At 37.1% G+C, this 20838-nt stretch overlaps 1 pseudogene; it reads right to left on the reverse strand.

The window, feature by feature from the left end:
* Positions 1 to 6402: 6402 nt before the first annotated feature.
* LOC107975006 (methylosome subunit pICln-like) lies at positions 6403 to 7708 on the reverse strand (annotated as a pseudogene).
* Between the last annotated feature and the right edge of the window lie 13130 nt (positions 7709 to 20838).

Consider the following 20838-nt stretch of genomic DNA (forward strand, 5'->3'; position numbering starts at 1 on the left):
TATTTATGTGAATTCTATGTATTAAGATGAATATGACCATTATTATATATTTTTTGAGGACTAAACCTTTTACCAATATAAAATGTTTCTTATCTTTTTTAATGCTTCTTTAAATTCAACCTTGCCTGAAGGCCTAATGTTTACATTTTCCTGTCTTTTTTGTTTGTTTGCTTAACATAAGCCTGGTATACGTAGGTTTATCCTCTAATTTACAACTATTCTGTGTCATTTTATTTTCAATTTTTTTATTGTAAGCAATCCATAGCTCAATGTTCTTTTTTAATGCATTAGGAATGTTTGTCTTACATTGTCTGTCTTACATTGGAAAAATTCAATTATTCACATAGTCTGTGGTTAATTAACATTTTCTTTTCCCCTCCCTCCCTTCTTTCCTTCCTTTTTGCTTTCCATGTCTTATGTCTATTGTTTCCTTTTAGTTATTTCCCATTTTTACAGTAATTACTAAACTTCTATGGTTGCTTATTGTGGTAGTAAACCTATAAGAGCCCAATGATTCCTCCTGGTGTTTACAACCTTGTTTGGTTCCTTCTCACAATGAACCAGGATCAGTCTGTGGGGTGAACAGAACAAGGGAGAACTGACAGCATATCACCTCCAATAATAGGTTGGGCACCCTTCTCTCTCTCTCTCCCCAGCCCCCAATCTTTGTTCTTTCTCTTATCACTCACTGGGAGAATCCAAATGCCATGTGCTAAAGACACTCAGGCAGTCAATGCAGAAGTAGATAGGACAAAGAACTGAAGTATCCGTCCAACAGCCAGTGAAGAACTGAGGTTTCCAAGCAACTGTGTTGGTGAGCCTGGAAATGGAGCCTCTGTCCCATATGAGGTCATTCAGCACTGGTTGACAGTTTAACTGCAACCTCAGAGCTTCTGAGCCAGAACCACTCAACTAAACCATACCTGGATTTGTGAGCCATGGAAACTGATAATGTTATTTTAAGCTGCAGAGTTTTGAGGTAATTTGTTATGCAGCAATAGATAACTAATTTGTTGTTGTTGTTTCTTCCTCTGTTGGATTTGAAATTCCATAACCTATTTAAATTTTATGTCTAGTTACTCATAAATTTTTAACACATATTTTCACCCAATTTTTAACCTATATTCCTCTGAATTTGGTGGCATTTTTCATGTTTTTACTGTTGCTTCATTTCTCATATGCTAAGATTTCTTGAAATAATTAGTTTTATTTCAGATAATAGTTGATTTTATCACACCACATTTTTCCATTTTATAATTCTCTTCAAAATAGTTTTATTTACTAATACATATTTTACCTTAAAAATTATATATAAAAAGGCTTCACTAACTTCTTTTCTTATCCCAGCTTTTTGTCATTTCCCATTTTAAAATATTTTGATTTCTTATTGTCCTGAGAGTCTTTCAAATTTTTTTCCCTTAAAGTACATTTCAGTGTTATATACTTTGATTCTTTCCTCGTTTAATAATTTAGCTAATTGGTTCTCATACTTAGTGATTTTTGTTTATTTACTTGTTTGAATATAATTCTTTCTTTTGTTGTTTTAATTATACTTTAAGTTCTGGGGTACATGTGCAGAATGTGCAGGTTTGTTACATAGGTATACACGTGCCATAGTGGTTTGCTGCACCCATCAACCCGTCATCTACTCTCCTAATGCTGTCCTTCCCCTAGACTCCCATCCCCTGACAGGCCCCAGTGTGTGATGTTCCCCTCTGTGTCCATGTGTTCTCATTATTCAACTCCTACTTATGAGTGAGAACATGTGGCGTTTGGTTTTCTGTTCTTGTGTTAGTTGCTAAGAATGATGGTTCCCAGCTTCATCCATGTTCCTGAAAAGGACATGAACTCATCCTTTTTTATTTATTGCTGCATAGTATTCCATGGTATATGTGCCACATTTTCTTTATCCAGTCTATCATTGATGGGCATTTGAGTTGGTTCCAAGTCATTGCTATTGTGAACAGTGCCGTAATAAACATACGTGTGCATGTGTCTTTACAGTAGAATGATTTATAATCCTTCGGGTACGTATCCAGTAATGGGACTTCTTACATCACAATTCTTGTCTCTTGATAATGAAATGGGAGAAGTTCCCTTGTCCCCTTTGCTTGCAGGGTATGTGATGGGGGTGTGACTCGCTTCTTCAGTGCCCAGCTGCTCAAACCTCTAGGGGAACATAAGGACAGGCAGTCTGTGGGGCTCCGATCTCACAGCAGGTTCTAGGGGTGAATGTTTACAGCTCTTGAAGCCCCAGTGGGCATGTGTTACAGGGTGTTCTTAGTTTGCCATCTATAGGTGGCTTGTGTTAACCAGCTCAATCACACTCTCCACCTTGTCGCAAGGACAGAGGGCTTTCTGTATCCCAGGTTCTTGCGTTGGTGTACCAGAAGAATCAGATCACACAAGGGCTTGGAGAATGAGTGCAAAGTTTTATTGAGTTGAAGTAGCTATCAGCTGATGGGGGAGCCAGAAGGGAGATGGTCTTCCTCTGGAGTTGGGCCGCTTAGCAGCCCCACAGCCCTGGCTCTCCTCCAACTGCCCTGGCCAAACTCCACTTGGCCGATGGCCACCTGGAGTGCTGGTGGTGTTGGTGTGCTCTTCTGCTGAGGTGCTGCTCTCCACGACCAGCAGCTTGTGTCTTCTTCTGCTGATGTACTCCTCTGGAAGTCTGGCCACCTGTGTGTCTGCCCGCTAGGGTTCGGGTTTTTATAGGCCCAAGATGGGGGTATGGTGGGCCAGGGTGGTCTTGGGAAATGCAACATTTGTGCAGGAAATGCCTGTCCTCACCTAGATCTGTGGGGGTGGAGCCCTACTCAGGGACCACGCCCTCCCCTACCCAGCATTTCCCTCCCCTTGCTTCCATATTATTTAAAGGGACCATGCTCTTCCCTTCCCAGCACTCCTTTATCAATAACAGGTAGGAATTTTAATATATTCTATTTTGAAAATAATCTAATTTTATTCTGTTTGTTGTTAACTTGTTTATTCTCTCTGGAAACTTACATAACAGTTGCCCTCTTGAAATTTAATAAAATTTATCACATTTTTTCTAAAAAGAAATATTCTTTTCATGTCTCCCTCTTTTTCCCTCTTATAATCTTAAAACTTGACTCTTTAGTCACCTTAAGAAAAAAAATTAATTTGTTATTTTCTTGATTATTGCTTCTACTTTCACATCCTTGCCTTTACATATCCAATTTTATAAATATTCCTTTGGATCACCATGTCACGTTTTCACTAATTCCTTTTTCTTTGTTTTTTGTTTTACAGTCAGAAATAATTCGATTTGTCATTTCAAATAACTAATTTGAGCAGAGTTTTTATTTTTATTTTGTCCCTCGAGTTTTTTATAAGCATATTTAATATTTTTGTTCTGAGTCTTCTCTCTACCTAGCAAGTCACTCTTATTTCATGGATGCAAATAGCTTTGCATATCATTCTGTGGGTAACAAATAGAGATAAAAATAAGCCAAGTCCTTTTTTCTGCATATCGTCTATTTTCTTGAGGAAGTAAATTTTGAGAATTTAGCATGTTACTATTCTTTCATGATGTCGATTTTTCCTCAAGTTAATTCTGTATTTTCCATCAATATGATTAAATGTAGGATTAAATTAATCCATATTAATCATTGATAGTTGTGGCTACTTCCTAAAAAATCACGTGGATTATTTTAACATAAATTCCACATAATAAATATACACTTTAAAGTTTGGGAAGTTCTGACCCCAAAAATATGGTTCCTGGTGGCATTATCACTTAAAAATTTGTTAGATATGCAAATTGTGGAACCTCACTACAGACCTGCTGAATCAAACTCTGAGGTGGAGCCTAACAATCTGTGTTCTAATAAGCCCTTCTGGTGATTCTAGTGCATGCTCAAGTTTGAGAACCACTGATCTAAATGATACTCTAGAAGGTGACTATGGATTTTCTGATGGTGTGTTCAGGTAGGCAACAAGTCAAAGTATTTGTTTCCCCATCACCTTCATCAAGGAATTAGGAAAAAAGCTGCTATGGAAACTGAGCACAATAGATTTCCCTACTTAAGCTACCTGATTTTATCTTCATGCTTCTCATGGTCCAACATTAGGTATAGGCCATACCCTGTTTCTTTTTCTGGTCTGTAGTGGGTTCAATTGTGTCCCTTAAAAAGATTTGTTCAAGTTCTAATTTCTAATACCTATAAATATGACCTTGTTTGGAAATAGGCTCTTCTTAGATGTAATCAGCTAAGAAGATGTCACATTGGATTAGGGTAGGCCCTACATCCAATGATTGTTAGTATCCTTATATGAAGAACAGAGGACACAAAGATACACAGAGGAAGACATGTGACCATAGAGACAGGGATAAGAGTTATGCAGCTACAAACCAAGGAACACAAAGGGTTGCTGGGAGCCACCAGATGCTAGAAAGAGGCAGGGAAGAATTCTTCCCTTGAGAAGGAGGACAACCATGTCCCACATTTTGATTTTCTTTTTTTTTTACTTCTGCCTCTGTAACTCAGAATAAACTTATGTTGTGTTAGGTCACCAAGTTTTTGGTATTTCGTTGTGACAGCTCTAAAACACAAATACAGGCAAAATCTGCCTCCCCACTTCCTCTTTAACCAAAGTCAAATGGGATGTTGGGTAGAACTCTAGTTATAATATATTATGTCCAGCTAAGTCATCAAAAACAAGGCCATTCAGCCATCTCTTGAAGATATTCCTCGAAAATGGCAGAGAGCATTTCCCCACCTCCAATGAAAACATCTGTTCCCTTTCCCCAATGCTGAGACCTTTGATTCCTTCCATTTTTTTCCTTGCTTCCTCCACAAATATCCCCAAACCTGTGTCCCAATTCCCTGACTGTCAACTTTCCCTTATTCTCTTTAGAAATAAAAACCTTGAGGCCTCTGGCACAGCCATGATTTTTTTGACCCTTGTGTAGGATGCAGGTAGGAGTGAGGGCGGTAACAGTCTAGAGAGCAGGAAAAATGAAGGTCAACAACGTCAGCTTGACCCTGGATGGCAGCTTGCCTTTCTTTCATGAGGAATCTAAATATTTTTATTTAAAAAATTAAAGCATCTTATACCCTAGAGTTAATCTCTGTCAGTATTTCGATAGCTTCTTGATATTATGGTAAAGAGTTATGTTTTCTTCTTCCCAACTTTATATTACGTTAAAAACACTCATTCTTTTGTCTTTTTCTGGTCTATAATGGGATGAAGATAGCTTATCCTGCCACAATATTCATTTATGATAATAAAAATATATAGATTCAATGAAGAACATTTTGAAGTATGTAAAAGTGAAAAGCAGAAAATGATTTATTCAATCTCATTTACCTTGAAGTAAACAGTGTTGTACCCAGGGTATACATTATTTAGACCATTCAGAAACATTATTTTAATGGCTGTATAATATTTCCTTAACTAGATGGCTATATCATAATTTATATCACTGAGAAAATAAAAGCTATCATATAGGAGTAAAACCCTAAACTTTTTGTTTCCTGCTTGCAACTTATTCATTGGCCCTTACCCTGTTCCTTTATTTGTATTAGAGGGGACATAGAAGAGTTATAAACTTATTCCAAGTTTTATCTAAATCGATGTCCCAAACATCTTATTTTTTACCATAAACTCATGGTACTTCTTGATCACTTGCAGCCTTTCAAGTTTCCCATAATTTCCCCATCTGTCAAGGTTCTCAAAAGAGTTTTGTTATTATTATCTTGTATATGAGTTTGGCATTCATTTTTCTTTTTTAAATATAGAAAACTTAGGTTTATTAAGCTATTACAAAAACAAAACAATTACCATTTGAAGTACTTTGAGGACTTCATCCCAGACTCACTTGTTCTGTTACAGAAACTAATCTAGAAGGTTGGAAATTAAAAGATATAACCTAAGAGGTTATAACAGAGCAGGCTGGTAAAACATGATGAAAGAGCCCTCTCTTTCCCACCCAGTCTACCTATACCTCCAAGCTCCTGTGCATTTTCACCACATAGGTCTGCTAGCTTACAGAAGATGCATACAATGAAGGCAGGAATTATAGGCCTACTCAGAGGGTACTCAGACACATAAAGTTTTGGGGTAAATAATAAACTACAAATACCATCTTGGTTAAGTTAATTCATCAAGTTAATAAAAGTCATAGTATCTATCTTCTGCTGGTGACAACTTATTATCTCAGTATAATCTGTCTGAAGAAAGAAGTGGTTCAGGTTGGGTTTTGGAAAAGGAAAAAGACTTTCATCAACTTTGCTCCAGAGTGGGAAAGGCACCAAGTTCTCTCCTATAGTTAGGAGCAGATTTTTCTTTTTTTTTTTTTGGAGATGGAGTTTCGTTCTTGTTGCCCAGGTTGGAGTGCAATGGCACGATCTCTGCTCACCACAATAGGAGCAGAATCTTAAACCTGCGTAAATTATTTTCAGTGATCAACATCTGTATCCTCAAACTGTCCAGCAACTGTTGGTGTGGTATCTACCTCCATCCCATCTTCATAATCTTATTGAATCTTCTGTCCTGACTCCAGCCATATTATACTGGCTGCTCACAGATGAGAAAGCATTTCTTCTAATCTCTCCAATGTGGCTTGGCCTTCTGCTGTTGATGGGATAATCCTTCATAGGTGTAAGATTTAGGGATGTCCCCTTGTCCTCGTTCATGTGCTTCCACATCATATTCTTCTCCATCGTAGTCATCCTCATCCTCATCTTCAGGATCTGGATGCAAGGCTTGGCATTCACACATTGCAGTGAACATTGCCTCCAATGCTGATTTATCACTAGGTACAAATATAAATTCAGTAATAAGTTCAACATCATCACTGTCTTCCTCTTCTTCATCAGCAACAGATTCTTTGGATTCTTCAAATTTGTCATTCAGCATAACATACAAATGTTCTCCTAGACAGTCACTTTGGTCCCTGGATAATGCAAGTAAACTAATGGTGGTGTATTCCAGTGAGAATCCTAATCCAGAGCTATCTAACCAAGACAGGTGGCTCTCAGCGATATAAAGGGTACCAGTGCGGAGGACCTTCCTGTTCAGCACAGCCTTGGTGTCTGGCTGCTGCTGCGGGTGCCCCTCTGTTGGCTCAGGTAGCAGGAAACTATTTCGGCCTGTATTTTTCAATGTACCACAATGTTAACATTACAGCACCAAAACTCCAACTCAGGTCAACAGAAACCTCACTGCAAAATCCAATGGTTACTTTTATAACATATCTGGTTTTATTTTTCTGCAGTATTTAAAAGAGTTTACTATGACCTTTGTCTTCAAATATTTCTCCCTCTTAGCTTCTATGGACAGCTATCTCAAAGTATTCCTATGACCTTTGTGTTGTCCTCCCCACACTAGACCCTTCATTTTCTTTGCTGACTATGTACTAGTATTTGTAGGGCTTCAGTTGTGCTTATTTGTTTAGTTTCACTTGACATTTTTCTATGAAATGTATTAATATTTCATCTCACTAACCTAAGCCTTTTTCATTTGTAATATGGATTATTGAAACAATTCTCAGTGGTATTCCTTCTCCCAGTCTTCCTCAAATTAATCATCTATATTGCTGTAAGAGTAATACTTCTATGTTAATTAGACCACTAAATTACTCCCATGCTTAAAAAATGTTAATGGGCTCTATACCTTCTCTAGGATAAAAGCCAAATGCCCTCATGGATCTCTCTTGCTAGTCTTTACCCTTCGTCTTCATCTGGTCCCCAATTTGAACTCATTAACCATGCATCAGAATGCCTAGAGCATCCTTTTAACAACTTCTTTTTCCTCAAAAGTTTGCTATAATCTGTCAGAGCTCGCATGAAATTTTATATAACCCTATTTCTACATCCAAAGTATACGTTAACTATTTCTTCAGTGAGTTCATATGGCTACCCATTCATAATCATCATAACATTTTGTGTACCATATTGCAGTTGACAATTTACAAGTCTATATTGCCCACCAGAATGTACATTTTTTGAGGACAAGGACTTTGTCTTATCTTCATATCTAGCATGGTACCTGGTACAAATTAAAATTTCTGATAATTAAAAAAAACTTTTAAATTGTTGTGGGCGCATAGTAGGTATGGGGTATATTTTGATGGAAGCATGCAATGTGTAATAATCACATCAGGGTAAATTAGATATCTATCACCCAAAGCATTTATACTTCATATTACAAAAGATCCAATTACACTCTTTTGGCTATTTTAAATGTAAGATTAAATTGTCAATTATAGTTACCATGTTGTGCTATCAAATACTGGATCTTATTCATTCTATTTTTTGGTACCCACTTGCTATCCCCACTTCCCTTGCCCCACTATACTTCCCAGCCTCTGGTAACCATTATTCTATGCATTATCTCCCTGAGTTCAATGGTTCTAATTTTTACCTCTCACAAATAAGTGAGAACATACAAAGTTTGTCTTTTTGTGACAGGCTTTTATCACTTAACATAACGACCTCTAGTTGGATTTTTGTTTATGGCAAGAGATAGGGAACTAGTTTTATTCTTCTGCATATGGATATCCGGTTTTCCCAGCACCATTTATTGAAGAAACTATCCTTCCCCAACTGTATGTTCCTGGCACCTTTGTCAAAAATAAGTTCACTGTATATGTATAGATTTGTTTCTGGGCTCTCTATTCTGTTCTACTGGTCTATGTGCCTGTTTTTTTTTTTTTTTTTTTTTGCCAGTGCCATGCTCTTTTGGTTACTATAGCTGTGTAGTATTATTTGAAGTCAGATAATGTGATTCCTCCAGTTTTGTTCTTTTTGTTCAAGACAGCTATGACTATTCTGGGTCTTCTGTAATTCCATATATATTTTAGGATTTTTTTTTCTATTTCTGTGAAGAACGCCATTGGTATTTTGACAAGGATTGAATTGAATCTGTAGACTGCTTTGGGTAGTACAGAAATTTTGACAATATTGATTATTCCAATCCATGAACATGAAATACCTTCCCATTTTACTGTGTCCTCATCAGTTTCTTGCATCAATATTTTATAGTTTTTATTGGATCTTTCACGTCTTTGGTTAATTTCCAGGTATTTAACTTGCTTTGTGCCTATTGTAAATTGGGTTACTTTTTAAATTTCTTTTTCAGATTATTTGCTTTTGGCATATAAAAATGCTCCTGATTTTTCTATGTTGATTTTGAATACTGCAATTATACTGAATTTATCAGTTCTAATAGCTTTTTGTGAAATCTTTAGGTTTTTTTTTCCAAATATGAGACCATATCATTTGCAAACAAGGATAATTTGACTTCTTCCTTTCCAATTTGGAAATGTCTTTTATTTCTCTTGTCTGTTTGTTCTAGCTAGAACTTTCAGTGCTATGTGGGATAACTGTAGTGATAGTGGGCAACTTTGTCATGTTCCAGATATTTAAGGAAAGGTTTTCAGTGTTTCTTTTTTTTTTCTATTCATTATGATACTAGCTGTGGATCTGTCATACATGGCTTTTATTATGTTGAGGTATGCTTCTTGTATAGCCATTTCTTAGGGTATTTATCAAGAAGGGATGTTAAAATTCATTATTTTTCAGCATCAATTGAAATGATTCTATGGCTTTTGTCCTTCATTCTGTTGATATAATGTATCACATTGATTTGCATATGTTGAACTATCCTTGTATCCTTGTGATAAATCCCAAAGATGATGACGAATGATCTTTTTATGTGTTGTTGAATTTGGTTTGCTAGTATTTTATAAGGTTTTTACATTAATATTCATCAGAAATAATGGCCTGTAGTTTTCTTTTCTTTGATTTATCTTTGGTTTTGGTATCAGGATAATACTGGCCCTGTAGAATGAGTTTGGAAGTACTCCCTTCTCTATATTTTGGGACAGTTTGAGTGGGATTGTATTAGTTTTTTTTAATGTTTGGCAAAATTCAGCAGTGAAGCCATTGGGTCCCAGGCTTTTCTTTGGAAACTATTTCTTACAGCTTTGATCTCATTACTTGTTATTCATCTGTTAAGGTTTTTGATTTCTTCATGATTCAATGTTGGTAGTGGTATGTGTCCAAAAATTTATCCACTTCTAGGTTTTCCAACTTATTGGCATAGAGTTGCTCATAGTAGCCTCAAATTTTTGAGTTATTCGTTGTAATGTCTCCTTTTAAATTTTTGATGTTATTTGAGTCTGTCTAAACGTTTGTCAATTTTATTTTATTCTTTGTCTAAAGGTTTGTCAAATCTATCTTTTCAAAAGCATCTTTTTGTTTCATTAGTCTTTTGTATTGTCTTGTTCATTCAAATTTATGCTCTAATCTTTATTATGTCTATTCTTCTAAATTTGGATTTAGTTTGCTCTTGCTTTCCTAGTTCTTTAAGATGCCTTGTTAGGTTTATGTGAAGTGTATCTTTTCTGATGTAGGCACTTTTAGCTATAAACTTCCCTCTCAGTACTGCTTTTGCTGTACCCCATAGGTTTTGGTATGTTGTGTTTCCATAATCATTTGTTTCAAAATATTTTTCAATTTCTTTCTTGATTTTTTCATTGAGCCACTGGTCATTCAGAAGTATAATATTTAATTTTTATGTTTGTACAGTTTCCAAAAATTTCTCATTATTGATTTATTGTTTTATTCCCTTGTCATCAGATAAGGTTTGATATAATTTCAACATTTTGAGTGTTTAAGTCTTGTTTTGTGGCTTAACATGTAGTCTATCCTTGAGGATATTCATGTGCTGGGGAGAAAAATGTTTATTCTGCAGGTGTTGGATAAAAAGTCCTGTAAATATATATTAGGTCTATTTGTTCCATGGTGCAGATTAAGTCCAATGTTTCCTTGTTAATTTTTCTTTCTTAAGTAACCTGTCCACTGCTGATAGTGGGGTGTTGAAGTCTCCAGCTATTATTGTATTAGTCTATCTCTCTAGCTCTAATAATATTTACTTTATATATCTTGGTGCTTCATGTTGGGTGCATATATTTTAAATCATTATGTCCTCTTGCTAAATTGATTCCTTTATCATTATGTAATAATGTTCTTTGTCTATTCTTCATGTTTTAAGTGTATTGTCACTGGATATACTATTCTCGGGTAGAAGTTTTTTTGTTTGTTTTTTCCGTCAGCAATTTAAATATGTCATCCTACTCTCTCCTGGTCTATAAGGTTTCCACTGAAAAGTCTGCTGCCAGACATATTGGAGCTTTATTGTTTGTAATTTGTTCCTTTCCTTTGCTACTTTTAGAATCCTTTATCCTTGACTTTTGGGGGTTTGATTATTAAATGGCTTGAGGTAGTGGTCTTTGGGTTAAATATGCTTGGGGTTCTATAATCTTGTATTTGAGTATTGATATCTTTATCTAGGTTTGAGAAGTTCTCTATTATTCCTTTGAATAAACTTTCTACCCCTAGTGCTCTCTCTCTCTCTCTGCCTCTTCTTTAAGGTCAATAACTCTTAGATTTGCCTTTTGGGGGCTATTTTCTAGACCTTAGATGTGCCACATTCTTTTTTCTTTTTTCTTTTGTCACCTCTGACTGTGTGTTTTCAGATAGCTTGTCTTCAGGCTCACTAATTCTTCTGCTTGATCAGTTCTGCTACTAAGAGACTCTAATGTATTTTTAGTATGTCAGTTATATTTTCAGCTCCAGAATTTCTACAGGATTCTGCTTAATTATTTCAATTTCTTTGCTAAATTTACCTGATAATATCCTGAATTTCTTCTGTGTGTTATCTTGAATTTCTTTGTTTCCTCTAAACAACTATTTTGAATTCTCTGTTTGAAAGGTCACATGTCTGTCTCTCTATTTGTCCCTGGTGCCTTAGGTGAGGTCATGTTTTCCAGGATACTCTTGATGCTTGTGGATGTTCATTGGTGTCTGAGCATTGAAGAGTGAGGTATTTATTATAGTCTTCATAGTCTAGGTTTGTTTGTACTTGCACTTCTTGGGAAGACTTTTCAGGTATTTGAAGAGACTTAAGTGTTTCCATCTATGCTTTGGTTACTGTAGCTGTATCTGAATTAGAGGGTACCCCAAGCCCAATAATGCTATGGTTCTTGCAGACTCACAGAGGTACTGCCTTGGTGGTCTTAGATAAGATCTGGAAGAATTCTCTGGATTACCAGGCAGAGATTCTTGTTTTCTTCCCTTACTTTTGCTCAAACAATGGAGTCTCTCTGTCCATGCAGAACTGCCTGGAGCTGGGGGAAGGGTGACACAAGCACCCTTGTGGCCACCAATACTGGAACTACACTGGGTCAGGCCTGAAGCTAGCACAGCACTGGGTTTTGCCCAAGGCCCACTGTAACTACTACCTGGCTAGCACTTATGTTTACTCAAGGCCCTAGGGCTCTATAATCAGCAGGGAGTGAAGCCAGCTAGGCTTGTGTTTTCCTCTTCAGGGTGGCAAGTTCCCCTGGTCCCAGGTGAGTCCAGTGCTGTCCAGGAAACAGGACAAGGAATCAGAAACCATATCAATCTACCTGGTGATCTATTTTACTGTGGCTGAGATGGCACCCAAGCCACGAGACAAAGTCCTTCCCACTCTTCCCTTCCTTTTCCCCAGGCAGAGGAGTCTCTCCCCACGTCTGCCACCACTACAGGCCCATGGGGAGTACTGCCAGGGTACCACTGATGTTCACTTAGGGCTCAAGATCTCTTCAGTCAACTTGTGTAAATGCTGCCATGCCTGGGACTCACTTTTCAGGATAGCGGGCTTCTCTCTGGCCCAAGGTAGTCCCAGAAACGCTGTAAGAGCCAAGGGAAGAACCAGGGACCTCAGGGGCCTGCTTGGTGCTCTTCCCCACTGTGACAAAGCTGGTACCTCTGCTGCAGAACAAAGTCTCCTTTATTCTTCTCTCTGCTTTTCTCAAGCAGAAGGGGACTTTCTCTGTAGCTGTCACAGCTGGGACTGTGCTGGGTCATACCTGAAGCCAGCGTGACTCAGAGTTTCATCCAAGGCCCACAGTATGTACTACCGGCTTACTCCTGCAGAATATTTAGAGCCTAAGGGCTCTTTAGTCAGCAGGTGATAAATCTTTCTTTTTTTTAAAATTTTATTATTATTATACTTTAAGTTTTAGGGTACATGTGCACAACGTGCAGGTTTGTTACATATGTATACGTGTGCCATGTTGGTGTGCTGCACCCATTAACTCGTCATTTAGCTAGGACTTGGTCCTTCCCTTTAAGGAAACAGGTTCTCTGCTGTCCTAAGGTCTGTCCAGAAATGTCATCCAGGAGCTAGGGCCTGAAATAGGGGCCTCATGACTCTCCCTCCTTCCCTACCCTACTGTGGTTGAGCTAGTATCCAATTTTCAAGGAAAAATCCTATTTACTCTTCCTTCTCTTCTCAAGCAGAAGGAAGAAGTCTCTTTTGGAGCTGCAGTGCCTGGGGTTGGGAGCAAGTCATGCAAGCAGTCCCTTAGCTTCCTTGGCTCATGTCTCACTAGGCATGTGTGCCCTCCCCAAGTCCAGTGGCCCCAAGCCCAGCACAACACTTGGTCTTGCCTAGAATTTGCAATCCTTATGGCCTAGATTGTCTTTCAGATTTATGTAAGACCCCAGAGTACTTTTGTCCATTGTGGTGAGGCTTGCCCAAATTCAAGTTCTGACTGCTAGGATGGGTGATTCCCCTCTGGCTAGAGCAGGTCGGAATACTCCTTCCCTAGGTTCCACCTGAGTTTTTTCCAGTGTTGCTTTCTGCTGTGCCACAGCAGCATTGTATTCCAATGCAAAGTCCCACAGTTGCTATCTCTACCTCCCGCAAGGTCACAGACTGTTTAGGGCATACATACCCCTATGACTATAGTCAGTCCAAGCTAAAATGCTTTCTCCATAGACTGAGTCCTAATTTAGCTTCATGTCTAGCCATTTTATGCAGCCTTCTTGTTTAATGCTTAAATATCCTCTGTAGTAACACTTTGGAATTCTTTATCCCTATTTTTTTCATAAAATGCTTCTAATATTAATATTTAGATTTTTAGACTTTTACTTTTTCTTTTTCTTCAAATTTATTTTTATATCTTATATCTGTATTTTCTGTCCATTCCTACTCTTAGCATGTGAACTTCTTACTCTAGGTATTTTTTTAGTAAAAATTCTTTAATGACATTTCACCATGTCAATATTTTGTTTTATAGTCTACCTTTGCCCTAATGGTTGCTTTTGCAGAGATTATTTTAATCAGCTGAAAAGTTTTCTCAATGTTTCAATAGTTTTAATAGGAACATTTTATAGATTTTCCTGTGGTTTTATGCTTATTTTCAAAAAGTTTTATTTTTTATGGACCAGAAATAACTGGCATTTCTGCATGGGGTGGAAAAGGTGTGAGCTATTTGTGTGGCTTACTACATTTTCTTTTTCTAGAAAATGATGTTTTTATAGGTACAGTAAAAGATAGCACCTTTGATTTGAGAGACAGTGTTTTAATACCATGACACTCTTCTGTTTCGTTAGGATCCTTAATTTCTGCCATTTGATTTTTTTCTTTCTCATTTCCATGATGCCTCCACTTTATAACTTCCCTCTCTCCTCAGAGGTGATGCCTTTCCAAGACTGTTTCTCTACTCTTGCATATGCAAGCTCCTATCCTTTGATTTCCTAGCAGACAATTCCGATTCACAATGACTCAGTGTTTTCCCCAATCACTGTGGAACTCTCTGAGTGTGACTTTAGCTCACCACTGCTAGATCTTTGCTGCATTCTCATCTTTATTGTGTAGTTTCCTTCTAAATTTTTGCTTTGGAATGGGCTCCTAAGCTGGCTCTGCTGCTTTTGAGTTTCTGGTATAACAAATTTCAAATGGAAATGGAAATTTGTAATATTATATTTTCTCCTAATGGAATTGTAAATGTAAGTGACTATTAATGCTCCTTGTTGATTTTGTAGGACATGTGGGGGGATTTATAATTCAGTAACTTTTTTTTCTTTTCTTTTCTTTTCTTTTCTTTTTTTTTTTTTTTTTTTTGAGACAGTCTTGCTCTGTCACCAGGCTGGAGTGCAGTGCCACGATCTTGGCTCACTGCAATCTCCACCTCCCGGGTTCAAGCGATTCTCCTGCCTCAGCCTCCCAAGTAGCTGAGATTATAGGTGCCACCACACCCAGCTGAGTTTACAGGCGCCACACAGCTAGTTTTTGTATTTTTAGTAGAGACGAGTTTCACCATGTTGGCCAGGATGGTCTCGATCTCCTGACCTCGTGATCCGCCCTCCTCGGCCTCCCAAAGTGCTGGGAAAACAGGTGTGAGCCACTGTGCTCAGCCTACTTATTTCTTAAACATCTTATTTTGAAATAATTACACAGATTTTCACAAAGGTATAAAGAAACATACAAGGGGATCCCAACACCCTTCACCAGACTTCCCTAATGTTAACATTTAGTACAATTATAGTACACCATCAAAATCAGAAAAATGAATTTGTTACACCACAGAATTTATTCAGATTTTACTAGTTATACATATGCTTGCTTATGCGTGTGTGGAGGGGTGTAGCTCAGTGTAATTTCATTATATAACCACCACTACAATCAAGACTAGTAATTGTACTTCATAAAAATTCTCCCTCATACTACCACTTTATTACCACACATTTCCCCCACCCCTCAAATTCATAATCCCTGGAAACCATTAATCTATTCTCCATCTCTATAATTATGATGTTTAATGAATGTTGAACAAATGGCATCGTGTGGTGTCTCCATTTTGTTCCACTGAAATGCAGCTGGAATCACCCCAAAAGTGGTGGGAGAAATGTTTCCACAAAAGAGTACTTTGAACTGTCCTGTGATGTGGCTGTTTGAGACTCCAAAGAAAGAAGCACTAAACACCAGAGTAATCAGTCCAAAGCATTTATTAGGAGAACTTAGAGTGCTACAGCAATCCACATGATAGAGAGCAAAAGAAAAGGGATATTCGATGTAGATACTATCTAGATACTTGATACTACCATTCAATGGGTAAATGGCTACATACCTAGATATGTTTGCATCAAGAAGGCCGGGTATGGAATTTTTATGAGGGTTTAAGGAATTTGGCTCAGGGACAAAGCCAATATCTTTCAGTGTTTGGGGCAACAACCTAGATACCTTTATCAGTGTTTGAGAATGTTCAAGGCCTTGGTTTGGGGTCAAGCTTGCTGGAAAATACCTGCCACTGTCTAGGTCACAAAGCGGTCAAGGTACTCTGGGAATTTTTAGTCAGGACACAGAAAGTAGGAAGAATTGGGGAACCTTACAAGTTTCCTTTTATGATTGACTTTTTTCACTCAGCATAATTTCATTGAGGTTTATCTAAGATGCTGCATTATCAATAGTTTTTTTTTTTTTTATTGCTGAGTAGTAGTCCATGGTATGAATTTACTTTCCTTTGTTTAGCCATTTACCCATTGCATGGTACTATCTAGTACCTAGTTTTTGGCTATTAAGAATAAAGTTTCTATTAACCTCTCTGTATAAAATTTTACATGGAAACATTTTCATTTATTTGGGATATTCTCCAGCCAACCTAAAAAGTTATACCCACACTAAAACCTACACATGAAATTTTATGTCAACTTTATAATTGCAAAAAATTGTAGTGAACTCAGGTATCCTTCAATAGGTGAATTGATAAAATCTGTGGTATGACCATCTGGTTTTTCCAGAGTAGGCCTTAGAGCCTTAGTCTCACAAATGATCCTAAAATGACCCTGTAACTCAACTGTACCATTCATCTATGGTCTGAGAGCAGTCCTGCTACCCAGGGACCTGCAAAAGACATGACCATTCATGCCCCTAAAGGGAGGCCTCTTGACCTCAGACTGACTGCAAATCTTTAAGCAGTCCTATGACCCCACAAAAGCCTTGCTCAGATATTGTCCAAGTAGCCCTATGCACCCAAGTATGGGATAGGATAAACACCCATTTATGCCCACAGAGGCAGACCTACAGATCTTGGATTCAGCAGCTTTGTAACTGAAACAGCCCTGTAATTCAGATCCTGTCCTCTTCAACCATACTCCTGAGCCAATCTTGCCTGGCCAGAGTTCCAAGCAGTGAATGAGCAGGAGCCTTCCAAGGGACCCAGATGGTATAACATTTATCCACAGAAAACAGGCCCATCATCTATTTACCCAACTGCATATCCTGAAGTGGACCTTTATCCCAGAACCACCCCTACTAACCAAAGTCCTGGAGGCAGTTTCATCTGACCAGGAGTCAATCAGGATCCATGCCTTCCTCTGTAATAGTACTGCCAAACACTGACCCCATAATGAACCACACTGTGGATCCACATGTAAAGATGTCATGTGACCTGGTTGTGACCCTGCTTGGCTTGGCTATAAGCCTAGAGGCAATCCCATCATTCTAGAGACCAGACAGGAGAAGGCTTTTACCTGTCAATCTGTCAATCATCATAAAGACAGGAAGAGGTGTTTGTGCTTCAAATACATCAACACAAATATAAGGCTACACAGAGTACAATCAGGCAAACATGATACCACCAAAGGAAACAAAAACCTCCAATAACAAACCCAAAAGAAATGGAGATCTATAAATTGCCTGACAAAAATGTCAAAATAATCATCAAAAAACTCAATGAGATGCAAGAAAAAAACACTTAAAAAACTAAAATCAGAAAAACAATAAATGAACACAGTGATGAGTTTAATAAAGAAATAGAAACCATAGGAAGGAACCAAATAGAAACCTTGGAGCTGAAGAATACAAATATAGAACTGAAAATTTTAATGGAAATCTTCAAGAGTGAACTTGATCATGCAGAATAAGAGGACAGTGAACATGAAGACAGGTCATTTGAAATTAGCCAGCTAGAAAAATAGAAAAAAAATTTTTAAAAAGCATATAGAGACCTATGAAACATCATCAAACAAATGTATACTTCATAGAAGTGACAGAAGGAGAAGAAACAAAGAAAGGAGCTGAAAGCTTATTTAAAGAAGTAATGGTTGGAAACTCCTCAAATTTTGGGAAGAATATGGACATTCTCATTCATGAAGTTCATAGGTCTCTTAGCAAGATAATCACACAGGTTACCCTGTGACACATAATAATCAAATTGCCAATAGTCAAAGACGAAATTTTGAAAGTAGTAAGAGAAGTTACTCATACAGCAGAACATCTATAAAACTATCCAAATATTTCTTAGCAGAAACCTTGCAGACCAGGAAGATGTGGGATGACATATTAAAAGTACTGAAAAAAACTCACAGAACTACAACATAAGAATATTATACCTGGAAAAGCTGTTCTTTAAAAATAAGAGACTTTTTAATGATTGCCATTCTAACTGGCATAAGATGGTATCTCATCATGGTTTTGATTTGCATTTCTCTGACCAGCATTTTTTCATATGTCTGTTGGATCATGAAAAAGTCAGGAAACAACAGATGCTGGAGAGGATGTGGAGAAGTGGGAATGCTTTTATACTGTTGGTGGGAGTGTAAATTAGTGCAACCATTGTGGAAGACAGTGTGGTGATTCCTCAAGAATCTAGAACTAGAAATAACATTTGACTCAGCAATTCCATTACTGGGTATATACCCAAAGGATTATAAATCATGCTACTAAAAGACACATGCACACATATGTTTATTGCAGCACTATTCACAACAGCAGACTTGAAACCAACCCAAATGCCCATCAATGATAGACTGGATTAAGAAAATGTGGCACATATACACCATGGTATACTATAAATCCATAAAAAGATGAGTTCATGTCCTCTGCAGGGACATGGATGAAGCTGGAAACCATCATTCTGAGCAAACTATCACAAGGACAGAAAACCAAACGCCACATATTCTTATTCATAGATGGGAGTTGAACAATGAGAACACATGGACACAGGACGGGGAACATCACACACTGGGGCCTGTCAGGGGGTGGGGGACTGGGAGAAGGATAGCATTAGGAAAAATACCTAATGTAAATGGCGAGTTGATGGGTGTGGCAAATCAACATTGCACATGTATACATATGTAACAAACCTGTACATTGTACACATGTACCCTAGAACTTAAAGTATAATTGAAAAAAATAAAGGAGAAATAGACATTTCCAGATAAATCAAAGCTGGAGTTCACACCATTAGATCTGCCTTATAAGAAATGCTAAAGAAAATTATTTCAGTTTAAACAAAAGATTGTTAAGTAACAACATAAAAACAAATGAAAGTATTTACCTTTACTCACTGGTAAAGGTAAATATATGTAGCCAAATTCAGAATAATACTGTAATGGTGGTGTATAAATTTAACTCTAGTATAGAAGTTAAAAAGCATTAAACATAGCTATTGCTACAAAAATGTGTTAATGCATAATACAAAAAGGTTAAATTATGGTATCAATAGTGTAAACTTATCTGTGTGTAAACTAAAAGTGTGGACTTTTAGTATATGATATATCAATTTTGAGCTAATTATTTAAATAACTGTAACGCATTTTATGGAAACTTCTTGATAACCATATATAGAAATAAAGGCTTCTATAGATACAAAAAATTAAGAAAAGGGAATCAAAGCATATAACTGAAACATAGCAAATCACAAAGGAAGACAATAAAAAGAATTACAAAAGCAGAAAACAGAATGAAAATAATGAATCCTTACCTATAATAATTACAATATAACTGAATTAAATCAAAAGAGAAAGTGGCTGAATGGATTTTTCAAAAAAGATTCAACAATATGATATAAAAGAGACTAGCTTTAGCCTTGAAGACACGTGTAGGCTGAAAGTGAAGGGATGGGAAAAGCTATTCCATGTAAAATGGTAAGTAAAAGAGAGCAGGGATGGCTGTACCTATATCAGACAAGATGGACTTTCAGTCAAAATCTGTCATAGGAAGCAAATAAGGTGACTAATAATAAAGGAATCAATTCATCAATAAGATATAAGAGTTGTAAATATATATGCACTCAACATTAGAGCACTTAAATATATAAAGCAAATATTGACAAAAATGAAGGGAGAAATAGCAATATAATAATAGTAGAGAACCTTAATACTTTCAACAATGTATAGATATTCCAGAAAGAGTATAAACAGCAGACTTGAACAACACTATACAAAAAAGTGAACTTAACAGATATATATAGAATATTCCATCCAACAGCAGCAGAATACACTTTTTTTCTCAAGCACACTTGGGACATTCATCAGAGTAGAACACAAATTGGGCCACAAAACAAGTATTAGCTAACTTAAGAGGACTTAAATCATACCAAGTATTTTTCTGACCGTAATAATGTGAAACTAGAAAATAACAAGAAGTGTGTTAGAACATTAAAATATGTGGAAATTAAACAATACACTACTGAAATAGATAAAGAAGAAATCGAAGGAAAATCAAAAAGTATCTTGAAACAAAAACAGAAACACAACACACCAAAACTTATGGGATGACCAAAACCAGTACTAAGAGGGAAGTTTAACAGTAAATGCTTAGATTGAGAAAAGAAAACAGGCCAGGTACAGTGGCTCACGTCTGTAATCCCAGCACTTTGGGAGTCCAAGGCAGGTGGATTGCTTAAGGCCGAGAGTTCAAGACCAGCCTGGGCAATATGGTGAAGCCTCGTCTCTACAAAAAACAAAACAAAACAAAACAAAACAAAAAACAAAAAAAAAACCTAGATGTGGTGGCATGTGGCTGTAGTCCCAGCTACTTGGGAGACTGAGGTGGGAGGATAGCTTGAGCCCAGGAATTTAAGGCTGCAGTGAGCCCAGATTGTGCCACTGCACTTCAGCCTGATCAACAGGTGAGATACTGTTCTCAAAAAACATAAATAAAATTTTAAAAACCTGAATGGCTCAATGATGAGTAAAGAAATGAATCAGTGACCAAAAATCACCCTACAGAGAAAAGCTCAAGACCAGA

Source organism: Pan troglodytes, chromosome 5 (genome assembly GCF_028858775.2).
Source record: "Pan troglodytes isolate AG18354 chromosome 5, NHGRI_mPanTro3-v2.0_pri, whole genome shotgun sequence".
NCBI classification, from domain to species: Eukaryota; Metazoa; Chordata; class Mammalia; order Primates; family Hominidae; genus Pan; species Pan troglodytes.